Raw genomic sequence first — 13895 nt, 5'->3', positions numbered from 1 at the left:
ACATTATTCTCCATTTATGCCGGTATTTTGTCTCTAGTTGGCGTATTGTTTTTATGTAGCTTTTGTTCTTTATTGTATCACTGTTTTGTTTTTTGGCCATTTATTTTAATTTTATTTTTATAACAATTTTAGCTTTAATTCTACATTTAATCTTTTTCTACAATCAAGACTTGCCTTTTGGCCAAAGGCATTATTTTTTACATTCTTAAATACGTAGTATAGAGGAAGTATGGTAATAGTAAAAAAATTCGCACTCCACGTTTTAAACCTCCCTCAGTTCGAAAAACACATTTTTGGAAAATGTTCGTCTGTCTGTCAATGACAAAGATAATAAAAAAATGGAAGGCTCAAGGAGTCAGAGACCGTGGTGGCCTGATGTAAAAATCTCGGCTTTGAGATTGGGTTCCGGTTCCAAAATAGTACAAATGCAACAAACGTATACGTGAGCCTGGTGCATGTTAAATTATAAATTACGAGTCAAATATCCTTCTATTGAGGTGGCGTTGCGTGTAATTCTAGCTAAGCAAATGATAGTACAAGGATTGTTTCAGAATTCTGAGGTCCGTCTCGAAACTTCCTTCATGTTACTTCCAGATGGAACTTTAATGTAACTAAATCGAACTATGACTTTCATGGAGTCTGCTAAAAGAATAATAAATAAAAATTCCAGTCGGCCTCAAAAGTTTCATTTACATTGGATTTTAGATCCGAGATCTTGCATTCGTTTATTATTATACACTTTTAATTGACTTGCCTCATGTTTGCAAAAATGGAATTTTGTAATCACATTTCCAATCGCTTTTTCAGTAATTAAATTTTAAAATTTTGTGTTTTAGCGTATTCTTGCTATTATTGCATTTTTCTTTTATTATTGCGTCTGGACGTCCCGGGTTCGAGTCCCGTTTCGGGCATGATTGTTCTTCTTCTGTGATCTATCTGTAAGGTGTGTGCATGTGCCCCCCTGTAAAAAGGGGTCGTGCAAGCGAATGTGACGCATGAAGTAGCTAAATCGTACTCTTGGCCCTAGTTGGCGCTACTGAAAAAACAAGAGACGCTCACTCGGCTAAATTCGCAGACAGATATCTGTAAGTGGACTTGTAAAATGCCATGTCACAACACAACTTAATTATCAATTGATATACATTGCTTGGCGCTACCTGGTGGAGAAGTTGAGAAAACTTTATTCCTGAATGGCATATATATATATAATAATAAGTTATAAATCAAATATTAAAAGGTAAAAAAATAATTACAAAAAAGAATTTTTGGTGCATTAAGAAAAGAGATTTCATATTTTGTTAACAAATATCAGTTCTAATAATGTGACAATTGTTAAATAATTTTCTTTGACATCCAACTTTAAATCCGAGTAATGATGATTTGATTTTTTATGTTGTTTCTAGATGTAGCTGAAACTTCTATTCTGTCTTGTAGAAGTAGATTCGGTTAAAGAAAAGATTAATTTAATCCCGTCGTTTTCCCTTTTTTACTTTCTCGTATGCGTGGTGCAGAGAAAGTATTGTAATCGTCAAAAAATTACAGTAACTTCAGACTTTGAAGAATACTCCACGTTTTAGATCTTCTTGAGTTCGAAAAACACATTTTTGGAAAAATTCGTCTTCTGTCTGTGACAAAGATAACTCAAAATCCCTTTAAACTATACAGATGAAATTCGGCAAAGTGTCTTTAACCAAATTTGTAGATTTCTATGAATTTTGAACTAAATCCGTTAGAGGAAGTCTGTCTGTTTAGCTGTTCGAATATAAGCAAAAGCGACAACTATAAAACGAAGAGAGCTAGATAGATTAAATTCGGTTCACAGATATATATATATATATATATATATATATATATATATATATAGAGAGAGAGAGAGAGAGAGAGAGAGAGGGAGAGAGAGAGAGAGAGACTAAAACACTAATTTTATTTTTGGATATTATTTACCGCATGCTAGAGATTAATCCGAAAAAACTTGGCAAGAATGACACGATAGATCCTTTAAAATATTATTTTCGCGCCATTTATTAATATTTCGTAGCTATTGTAAGCCAATTTCACGGAAGAAGTTTTGAGAAATAACAAAATTATTAGAGAGTATACGAAAACGTTTTGGAGACATCATTCCGGCTAGTTTTTCTGCTAAACAACTTACTCTATTTCTAAAAAAAATTTGCATAAGTTATAATGTCCGAGAAAATTTTTAAGAAAGGTTGAAAATTCATTTTAATGTATACTTTCTGTACTTACAATGTAATTCAAAGCTATGAAAATAAAAACAAAATGAATAATATTTTTGAAAATTTCTAAAAAAAAAATAAATAATAATGATTGCGGAAAAATATTTTACATATGATAGAGCAAAGTTGAGTATCCTTATTAAGAATTCGAAAAAGCACCTTTTTGAGCTTACGTGATTCACATTTAATCCAACAGGTGAATTAAACGAAAGGAAATACGTCTGCAAGCAATAAGATTGCAGAGTTAAAAAAAAGTCGGTGTCGCATTTAAATAGAACGCATTATTAAACCTGTCGCACGCCAAAGAAACAGACAACAATAACTCCAAAAAATAAGAAGTGTATATTTAAATTTGGCGGGCAAACGATAAATTTTAATAAGGAAAATTTTCATAAATAGTTCAATATTTTTTTGTGTGTGCCAAATAAAAGTATGGAATCTTTTTCGTACAAATGTTTGCAAAAAGATTCTGTATGTTATTTTAAGAACTAAAAGAATATCATGCTCATGCATTGAAGTTACTTTTATTTTGCTTTTCTGGATGTTGACTCAGCTTTTATTAGGTTGATTCTGCATTCTAAATGTGTTTGGGATGAAGCAGGCAAGTTCTTTAAACAATCAAAACAAAGAAGAAAATTGATGCGAATGCATTTTAAATACTGAGAGGCTCAGCGAAAAAATAATTTATCTCACGTATAAAAAGATGCCAAAATCTAAAGCATTTTAATGAAATGCATTATGCTTGACTTATTTTAAATTTTTCATAATCGTTTGGCATCTATCATTCTTTTTAGAATTTGTCCCATTTTAATGTTATATAATTAGAATGCCTCTCAAAATACATTGCACTTTAAATTGTAAAATAAAAATTAATTTTCTTGTCCATAAATTGCAGATTGGTCTAAAAATAAAGCATTGCTTTATTTTTGGTTAATTGTCAAATCCAATTTGTTGAATTATCTATTCAATCCGAATTACTTTATAAATATAGTTCGACTTGGAATCGGCGTTTAATAATTGATCTTTGATTAAATAAAAAAAATTAATGTGCATTTAAGATGCACCTAAAAATAATTTGAATCATAGTAATTAATTCCCTATATTCATCTTAATTACATAGCTCTTTTAAATTTAACAAGTGGATGAAAGCAGAATGTGCAACTACTGAAAAAAAATAGTTGACCTGGGGGGAAGTGAAATCCATGGAATTATAATAGTACTAATATTAATGAATTAAAAAGATAAGTTTACAGGTAAATGAATTAATTTTATTTTAAATATTTTATATAACATTCTTATCATTTTCTCGTGCAAAGCACAGCTATAATTATTTCCAGAAATGAGAAAAGTTGTGTTTTGACAGAGATTTCAATATCAAATATAAATTAATATGAATAAGTTAAAAAGTATTAATTTTGCGATAAATAATTACAACCCTGATATATCTGCATATAATAATCGAAATATTCTGAAACCAAAACAAAAAAGAATTAATAATAATTTTAAAAAAATTCCAAAGATTTTGCAAAATCTTTTTCACATGAACTTATCCTTGAAGAAAATCCTTTGTTTTCAAAAGAATTCTTTGTGAAAACATTAGAATGTTTTTTTTAAGAATCTTGCTTTATTTAATCTGCCAGGTTGAGAAAAAAAATTCATTGTATAATTTTTCTCCAAATGTTTTCACGTAAAAACCATAATCTTGAGACACTATTGATCCATCTGAGTATTGTTGTAAAGAAAAGACTCTTCAAAAATCCCATTGAGATTATGGGATTTGTTCTAATGGGAAAAAGAATTGAAGATTTGTTTGTGAAGGAAAATGATCTTACATAAATAAGCATGGTTAATCAAGCTTCAGAAATGAAAGAAGCACGCTGTTTGAAGAATTTACTTCTTAGCATTATATAAATTTAACCGGCTGTATGTGGATATATTATTACGCAGAATAACAGGGGTAAAAAAAACTTGTTCATAATTAAAACGACTAAGAATTAAACTATTGAGGATATTAAATGAAATTAATTATAAATTATTTACTGTATTATTTTAGAAATGATTTCTGACTAAGAAATTAAAGAATTTTTGACTTGCACAGAATGTTGCATCAAAATGTCAAACAGGGCATAAAAGATAATTATAATATGAACAAAAACTTTTTACCATAATGTTGCCCTAAATGTTTCAATAATGAAAAAAAGGAGTTACTTTATTCATAAACAAGTTATAAGATTTTCACAATAACAGCCAAATACTTGTCTCTACCGATGAACTTTTTAAAAATTTTATCCACTTAAGCTAATTCTAAAGTAAATTAGTACAACTTAAAGAGATTTAAGCGAAATAAATTATTCATATGAATTTCAGTTTCGCTTTGTTAATCGTTTGCTAATATATAATGGTTCACACACATAAACAAACATGCACTTTTTAAAAAATTATGAATTAATAATTTAACACAACATTTATATATAAATTTTATGTTTTCTTAACAATATTGAACTTATATTCATTTAAGAAGAATTCTTCAAAAATAAACAAGTTAGAGGTCAAATTTCTGAATTAATTATAATAAAATTAACATTAAATAGAAATTACCTATTTTACCTATTGTAATTTCTACAGGTTGTATTAGAATTTTTAAATGCTATTTATAAATAAGAATTTTAAATCAAACGAATCTGTCATTTAAAAATTTTTTATCGAATTTGAAATGTAGATATTAAATGAAAGGAAATAATTTTAAAACGAATTTTTCTATTAACCCTCTAGGGAACCATTTAAAAAAATGTTTATAAGATTTTAAAACAGTCTTCTGGCAATACTTTATTATGTTTAAAATGAAAAAATTTGCATAAAATCTAATTTATAAAATTAATATTTAATGTATAATTATTTTTTCAAATAGTGGGCTGGAAACCTTAAAATATGCAATATTAGACTGTAATTTTGCTCTGTTTCATCTTTTATTTCTTTTCTTTAGTAATTTCTTTATTGTCAGTTTTTATAGAAGATTACTATAAACATCATTTTTCAGGATATGTATCAATAATATTCAAATGATATGAAAATGCTTTTAAATATTTATTGAACAATATGATAACAACGAATAATTCCGCTTTTGGAGTACAATATATATATATATATATATATATATATATATATATATATATATATATATATATATATATATATATATATATATATATATATATATATATATATATATTTGCAAAATATTTTCACAGTTGCAGTTAACATCCTTATTGACTTTTACATTTTAACAGATCATCTTATTCACTACTATTAAATAAGTCTTATATTTTTTAAAGATATTCTATTTTTGATTCATTTACTATAAGGATTATTTCGTCAGAATTGTCCAAGTTCGAGTTGTTTAAACATTTCAAATATTTATTTCCATTGATCAAGTATTTAAAGCCTTTATTTTTATTATTATCCATTATAAGTTAGTATTTAAATTACTGAACGCCCGTTTATGATATACAGTGGCTCAAAAAATTGAGAGTACACCTTACTTTTACTTGATAAATCAGACTTTCTATATAAATAACACATTACTGGGAATTGCAAACAAGTTTTTATTTTTACCCATAACAAATGGTTTGATTTAGAGTAAAAATAAATAAAAATCAACGAAAAACTTCTAAATTGAAAAGTTTCAGGAGCATTTTAAATAAACATACGCAGAATTTTGCCTCAAAAAATTGAGAATACACCAATGAAATTCTTGTAATATCTCGCATAGAAAGAACGTGTTGGTATTTAGTTGCATGTCTTTTGGCTTTTATAATGGCCTCTAAACGTCGTGGTACCGATTCGACCCATTTTTGGTGGTAATTGAAGATATTTTATCCCATTCTTCTTGCACCACTTGTTTTAAATGGGTTTTGTTTCTAATTTTGTGTTTTTGAACCACTGCTTCGAGTGTAGCCCACAGATATTTAATGATATTGATGTTGGGGTAATGTGGTAGTGTGGTTAACTGCTGTTTACAATGATAAAGACACCATATTTTGACGTTACGTGCATTCTGTTTGGGGTCGTTGTCCAACTGGGAAATGAAATTTCCATCTAAACTCAGATTAGTAGCATTTTCCTTTAGATTGCTGCGAAGTATATCCAAGTAAACTATATTGTTTATAATGCCATCTATAAAAATTAAATGTCCTACCTCGAATGAAGTCATGCAACCTCAAATCATGACAGATTCACCATCATGTTTAACTGTAGGAGGTAAACTTTTTAGATCCAAAGCAGTATTAGGCTTTCTCCATACAGTACGATGCCTATCTCTGCCAAAAATGTTGAGTTTTCTTTCATTACTAAATATAGCTTTCTTCCAAAGGTTATTGGTCTTCAATAGATGAGTTTTTACAAACTTCAGATGCTTTTTTCTGAATTTGCAAGCTGATGAACGGTTTCTCTCTAACAATGCTACTTTTATATCCAGCTTGTCTAATGGCATTTCGCACAGTTTCGGCACTTACACTTCTGCCTATGATTTGAAAAGTTTCTGGAACAAGTTGGATGAACTATATGGGCTCAGTAATCTAAAGGAAAGTGTAAAAATTGGGTTTAGATGGAAATTCCATTTTCCAGCAGGACAACGACCCCAAACAGAATGAACGTAACGTCAAAATATGGTGCCTTTTTCATTGTAAACAGCAGTTACACGCACCACCACATTACCTCAACATCAATACCATTAAATATTCTTGGGTCATACTCGAGAAAGTGGTTCAAAAACACAAAATTAGAAACAAAACCCATTTATAACAGGTGGTGCAAGAAGAATGGGGTAAATTATCATCAGATACCATTACAAATTGGTTGAATCAGTACCATGACGTTTAGAGGCCATTATAAGAGCCAAAATACATGCAACGTAATAGTGACACTTTGTTTCTATATTGCAAAAATTTCGTTGCTGCATTCTCAATTTTTTGAGGCAAAATTCTGCGTATGTCTATTTAAAATGCTTCTAAAACTTTTCAATTTAGAAATTTTTCGTTGATTTTTCTTTATTTTTACTCTAAATTAAACCATTTGTTATGTGTAAAAATAAAAACATGTTTCCACTTCCAGATTATGTGTTATTTATATTGAAAGTCGGATTTATCAAGTAAAAGTAAGGTGTACTCTCAATTTTTTGAGCCACTGTAGTTACCTTAATACTTTGGAAACACTGTAAACGAAGTATGTAAAGTAAATATCTGTTGCCACATACTTAAACTATATTCGCTAAATTTTTCTAAAATTGTCCTTTGAAGTTCTTTTTCTCCTATTACCATCATATTTGTTTAAAAAGCAGCTTAAGCGGATTTTTAATTACATTTAGACTTTTTATATATCTACTTCCGGTTATTTATATACTCCGTCTGGCTTACCGTTTCTGATTTAAATCATTTATATCTCCATTTATAACTAACATAGTGACCAAAAAATGTGAATAAAGGTTAATAAATAAACAATTTAACAAAGAAACATTTTTTCAAAGGGGAAAAAAAAAAAAAAAAAAAAAACAGGAAATGAACAGAAACATTTATAAAAGAGAAATGAGTTAATTCAAAATACATAATTCTTACCAGAATAAAATCGTCAGACTATCTTATCACACTTTCTCATATTGAACATGATAGTAATTTTTTTAGTACACCGGATTAGAAGGAAACTTATTTCGAATTCTAAATCTGTTCGGTATTAGAACAGAGCATAATTTATTAAGCGCTTTCTCTGTAAAGTGATTTTCACTGCAGGCCTTCCTTTCTGGCAATAAAAGCAACATTAAGACTTCATTATAATGCTTTATGATTATCAATGGAATTGTCACACAGCGTTGTTATCAAGCATATTGCTGCATTTATCGCTTAGCATTCAGTTCGATCAAAATTAAACCTACGAATTGTTAGTTATCACTGCGAATCTCTAGGTAGGTCTAGAGTATAATTCAACAGCAAATAAAGGAGCTTCCAATAAAAAAACACTATTAAAAAAATTTTAAGATGTTTTTAAAATTATGTTTTTAGTAGCATGCTAACAAGCAGATATTGATTTTAACATGATAATGTTTGCAAACTCTATACTATTTGTTACAACGTAGTTGTTATTAATTCTTTGAACTGAATGAAAAGTCTAGCTTCATCATGAACTTTCTTGAGTGAATTGACAATGACAAATTGCATTCGCTAGAAATTATTGAGAAGTGATGACTTTTATAGAAGGCTTTATTTATGAAAAAAAAATTTATATGAAAAAAAATCCTGTAAGTTTTCGATATCAATTTCTCCACTTAAAACTAAGAAAATCAAATTGTCTGTCTGAGCAGCGCAATAAATCGCAATTCAAAAGGTTATTTTTTTCATATGATAATCTTTATAGAACGGCATATAGTCTGTAATTGCGTGCTTAGAATACATGACGCAAAAATCTTTCAAAATGGTCAGATCTTTGAAACTAGAGCTATAAAATAAGCCCATAGTTACTTCTTGGATAGAAGGTGCTCATTAAGAATTTTTTTTAATTTTAATTAGATTTTCTTTTAAGAATTAATCGAAACGTTAGTATTTTTCTTAGAATTTCGTAGACTATAATTGCATAAGAACTTTTCTTACACCATTTTAGAATTTTAAAAATTGGCTTATTAGTGATACCAATCTTATTTTCTTTTATTTTTCCTATAATTGTCATAAATTTTTCAAAACTTACTATACAGCAATTGACGCATAGATCTTTAGCATTTGTTTGTTATTGAAGTGTTCAGTAATTGCATTAATTACGCAACTTTTATTTCAAAATAAATTTATAAGTAAGTAATTTATATTTATCATTTCTTTCTTGTTTGAGAATCTCCGTTCTAAATTTGAAAGAAGTATCTCTCATTTAGTCTCATTTTGATAAATTTTGATGAATTAGTTAACTTTATTAAGAAACGAATACGAAATAATATTTTTGAAAATACAATTAAGAAAATAAATATTCTTTTTAAATATGATATTGATTTTGAATTAACATTCCTTTTAGTGAATTTTGTAGCAGTGCCATTATTCTATCTTCTCTTTAGAATAATAGATGGATATGCATAATTAGTACGCATCCCATAGTGCATTTCGATTGTAAATAATGAGATGAAATACTGTTTTGTTAAGATGCGCGCGTGAATGTCTTGTCTGTCCGTTCGTGTTTGTGTTTATTTTTACGCATTCACCGCCCACTGGCCGAGTGTAAACCCAGCATTATAAAAAATTGTTAATTTCTATTGTTTTTATTTTCTTCAAAGCTGACAAGAAACAACTAAACATCTCAAATACAAAGTAAAACATTTTGGAAATGCTAACTTGCAGATGAAGTTAATATATAAAACCGAAATGAAAATGGCAAAATGCTTCTGTTGAAATTTGTGTTCTTTTCGCTGCTTTTGAAGGCTTCAAAATGCTTAGAGCTGAATGCCAATGGCACAGTTATGGCATGCGACAAGAAATCAAAAAGTGGAAAAAATCCTCCTTACCACACTATCGAGGACTGCCACCGCAAAATTCGGCTGACCATCGAAATCATCAACTCTAAAAAGGTATCACAAATATTTATTACTATTGTCAGTATTATAACTCTTGTACTGTTTTATTTTTAAGCCATCTCAGAAACATAAATGTAACAAAATCTAGCAATGTTTGAATTTTGTCCCATTATTTAACATTTTCCCGTCGGAACAGCTTTGATGTACAGTCATTTTCGCTAAAAAAAAAATAGTTTATCGCCAAATTTTAATGAAATGGCCGAATGTGGTGTCAACGGCAGCAATACCGTAACGATAACAAAAGCGCCACCGAAAAACTGCCAACCTCGCAAGGCGCCAAATGACTGTGTATCAAAGCGTAGCCTTCCCGTCTTTATAACATTTTTCCGATTTTTGTTTCCACAGTTTTTCTTTATCAATAGTGTTTTAAAATTCTCAACTTTTCGTTTACAAAAATTTATGCTTACCTCTCTATGTACCGCTGTAAGACTTTTGAAGAAAAATGGAATCGCAACTAATAAAAATTATTTCGTGAGAGTCATCTGTAGAGAAGCGGATAAAATTTAATAATTTTTATGAATCTAAAAAAAGACAAATGAACAAAATAAATAATAAGAGATGAAAATATGAACTTATTCTGGATTATATACTTCGATAGAAAGGTTTTTCATTTAGATTAAGATTATAAATATATTGCTAATAATTAAAATTCGAATGCTTCATGCTGAAAAGGGATAAAAATTTAGATTAATGTACTGATTCTCCCAAGTATTTCTAACTCAGGCCAATCGTAAAAGAGATGATAAAAGCCCGTCATCTTGATGGCTATCAGAAATGATAACAAACGATTTTTAGGGTTGCAATAAGAAATTGTTTTGATTACAGTTGGCAAGATGTCCCCTTAAAATAATTCCACATTGACGACCCTACATTAATTTTAAGCCTATGCAAGAGAAAAACACTTATTGTAGCTTATATAATTCCCATCAGGGCAGTGCCATCTGGGGGGTGGGGTGGATGCTATGCACCGGGGCCCCACTATTGAGGGTCCCCGCTGTAATCAAGAATTAAAATAGTGTTCTGAACAATAATAGTGTTTACACATACTGAAAATATACATTTGTTTCCACGTGGCTGGCTGAGCTTTGACTTACGCTGTTATTGGGGAACGATCGCAGTGATACCTATAAAAGGGAGGAGTTCATTTATGAATAAGGAGATCCCATTCAGACATGTTAAGACAGAGTGGCGCGATTTCTGGGCGCATGCGGCTCCCAGAAGTCGAGGATGAGGCTGGGTTCAAATGGACTTGTAAATCTACTTTACTTTGATACTTGTACTATCTACTTTTTTTCTACGTCTTATGTAAGATATTTCATGTGTGCATCTGTGCATATTTGTTTATATTAAGTTGTTGAAACAAAAAGTAAAACGAAGATAAATTAACAATGCACTCTGCATTACTTCTTCACCGGACACGACCGGAATAAGAAGAATTAGGGAGGAAGTTTAAATGGAGAAGTCTACGGATTTGGAAATATACGAAGTTTACAGTATATATTATAGTTTAGTGAAAGTGTGCAAATATTATTAAAATAAGGTAAGTGGATTTACAGTCACTTATCTTACTTACTAGGTAATAGCTTATAGTATAACATATAGTAATTTGATAATTCATTCTATAAACTGCTTAATACTGTTAGATATAACTATGTCCATGCCAATGTCAAAAAAGAAAATTATCAGAAAAGGAAAAAGAAGAAAAGCTAAACTTCACAAGAAGTCACAAGTAGATCACTTTTCTTGGCTTCGAATTAATTCTGGCAAAGAAATTGCTTCAACTTCAGAAATTACAATTCAAACTTCAACTGGGGAAGAAATTTCTACTCCAACTACACAGTCTTGCAATAAAAGTGTTGAAATGGTGAAATTTGTTGAAGAACTGTGTTTTTATACAAATATGACGGAATCAGAAAATAATGACGGAACTGACAATAACAAATACTATCAAGAGAGTATAAATGATCCTGGTTTATGGCCAAGAATTATAATTGATAAATTTAGAATGTCTTGTATTAAAGCAGACTTGTACAACACAAGGGATTTTTTGCTAAAAATGCTAAAGGTATATCATTTTCCACAATGTACTACTTTAAAAAAAGATGCCAAATGATGAAACCCAACTTCGCAGATGGTTAATTTATACAAAAACTCAAGACTCCGTGTTTTGTTTTCATTATATACTGTTTTCCAAAAGAAGAAGAGATGACCAAACTACACGATTTATAAATGGCTATAATAACTGGAGAAAGCTGTCAACTGTAAACCAAGATCATGTGCGTTCTAGTTGTCATTTTTATTCATTTATTGCTTGGCAAGAGTTACTAAAATGACTAAATTTACGTTCAACTATTGGTAAAACAAACCAAGTTAAATAGTTCTAATCTTCTACTTCGAGGAAATCGCGAAATAAAGGAATAGCCTAATAATGGAAATTTTTTATGTTTGATTGAATTATTAAGTAAATAAGACCCTGTGCTAATGGATCATATAAATAAAATTATAAATTCGAAAAAAGAATTGTGCATCATTTAGCACATAGTGCAAAAGAGTAAATTATCTCTGCATTAGGAAACGAAGTCCTTAACGAAATTAAACATGATATAAAAGCAGCCATGTACTATAGTATTCAAAGAGATTGTACTCCTAATATTTCCCATAAGGAACAAACTTTAATTATTATTAGGTATGTAAAATTTGAATATAAAACATTAACGAATTGGATAAACGAGTCATTTATAGGGTTTATTAAAGTAACTTATGTGACTAGAGAAGGACTAACAAAAGCTATTGAAAAGATTTACTGAGCTTGTTTTAGATATTATGAATTGTAGAGGGCAAGCATATGACAACGATAGTAACATGAAACGGAAATACAAAGGAGTGCAATCTAGAATACTTTCTCTAAATCCACATGCAATTTATGTTTCTTGCCTATCACATTTCTTTAATTTATTAATTTGTGTTGCTGCTTCCATCAATATATATAGTAAAAAAAACTTTTTGGGATATTACAACGTTTATATTACTTATTTTCTATAATGGGAAAAAGATGGGAAATTCTGCAAAGCATTTTAACATTACTCTAAAACCGTTATGCGACATAGTTGGGAAGGCAAAGTAGATTAGGTGGAAGCAGTGTATACACAGTTTGAACAAACCCTAGAAGAATTTATTGATGTTTAAATGATGTAAGTAGCGATAATAAGCGGTATCCGAAGCTAAAAGTTTATTAGGTGCAAGTAATGTCATTTATTTTAGGTTTAATTGTATTTGCAATATTTACCAAAATTAACACTATCAATAAGCTATTTCAAGCAGAAATAATTGTTCTTGATTCGGCTTTCAATTTAGTCAATAGAATTAAAACTGAAGTCCAAAATTTAAGAACAAACTTTAACACATTTTTCAACGAAGCAAAAGTGCTAGCGCATAATTTGAACATTTTCCTGGAAAACGAATTCGAAAATGGAAATGATTATGTTCCGAAGTTATAAAAAAAAAACCGGAAGAGGAATTTAGATGTTACTTTTTTAACACTGTAATTGATATTGTTATTGTACAAATAGAAGATGGGTTTCAAAGCATACCAAATAGTATTTCTGATTTCAAATTAATCTCTGATATAACAGCTTTAGAAAAATATGAATTAGAGAAATGTTCCAAAAACTTTGTAAAGTTTTATAACACAGATGTAGATGAACACCTAATCCAAGAAATTTGTTTATTACGGGATTTGATTTTGAATGAAAGAGACGTAAATAACGCACAAAACATATTGCAATGCATATTAAATAATAATTATAATTAGTTATTTCTAAATGTTTAACTGTGTTAAAACTTTTCTGTACGTTGCCAGTTACTACAGAAAGTGCTGAGCTCTCTTTCGGCAAATTAAAATTAATAAAGAATTATCTTCAGTCAAACATGTATTCAGAACGCTTAAATGCACTTGCTGTATTAAGCATCGAAAAAGAAATTGCAAAAAATTGTAATTCATGTATTAGTAAAAAAAAAAAAAAAAAATCACGCATTAAATAAATATGCATTAATAACGTATG

This window comes from Argiope bruennichi, chromosome 8 (assembly GCF_947563725.1).
Source record: "Argiope bruennichi chromosome 8, qqArgBrue1.1, whole genome shotgun sequence".
Taxonomy (NCBI): domain Eukaryota; kingdom Metazoa; phylum Arthropoda; class Arachnida; order Araneae; family Araneidae; genus Argiope; species Argiope bruennichi.
This window is presented reverse-complemented; position numbering follows the sequence as displayed.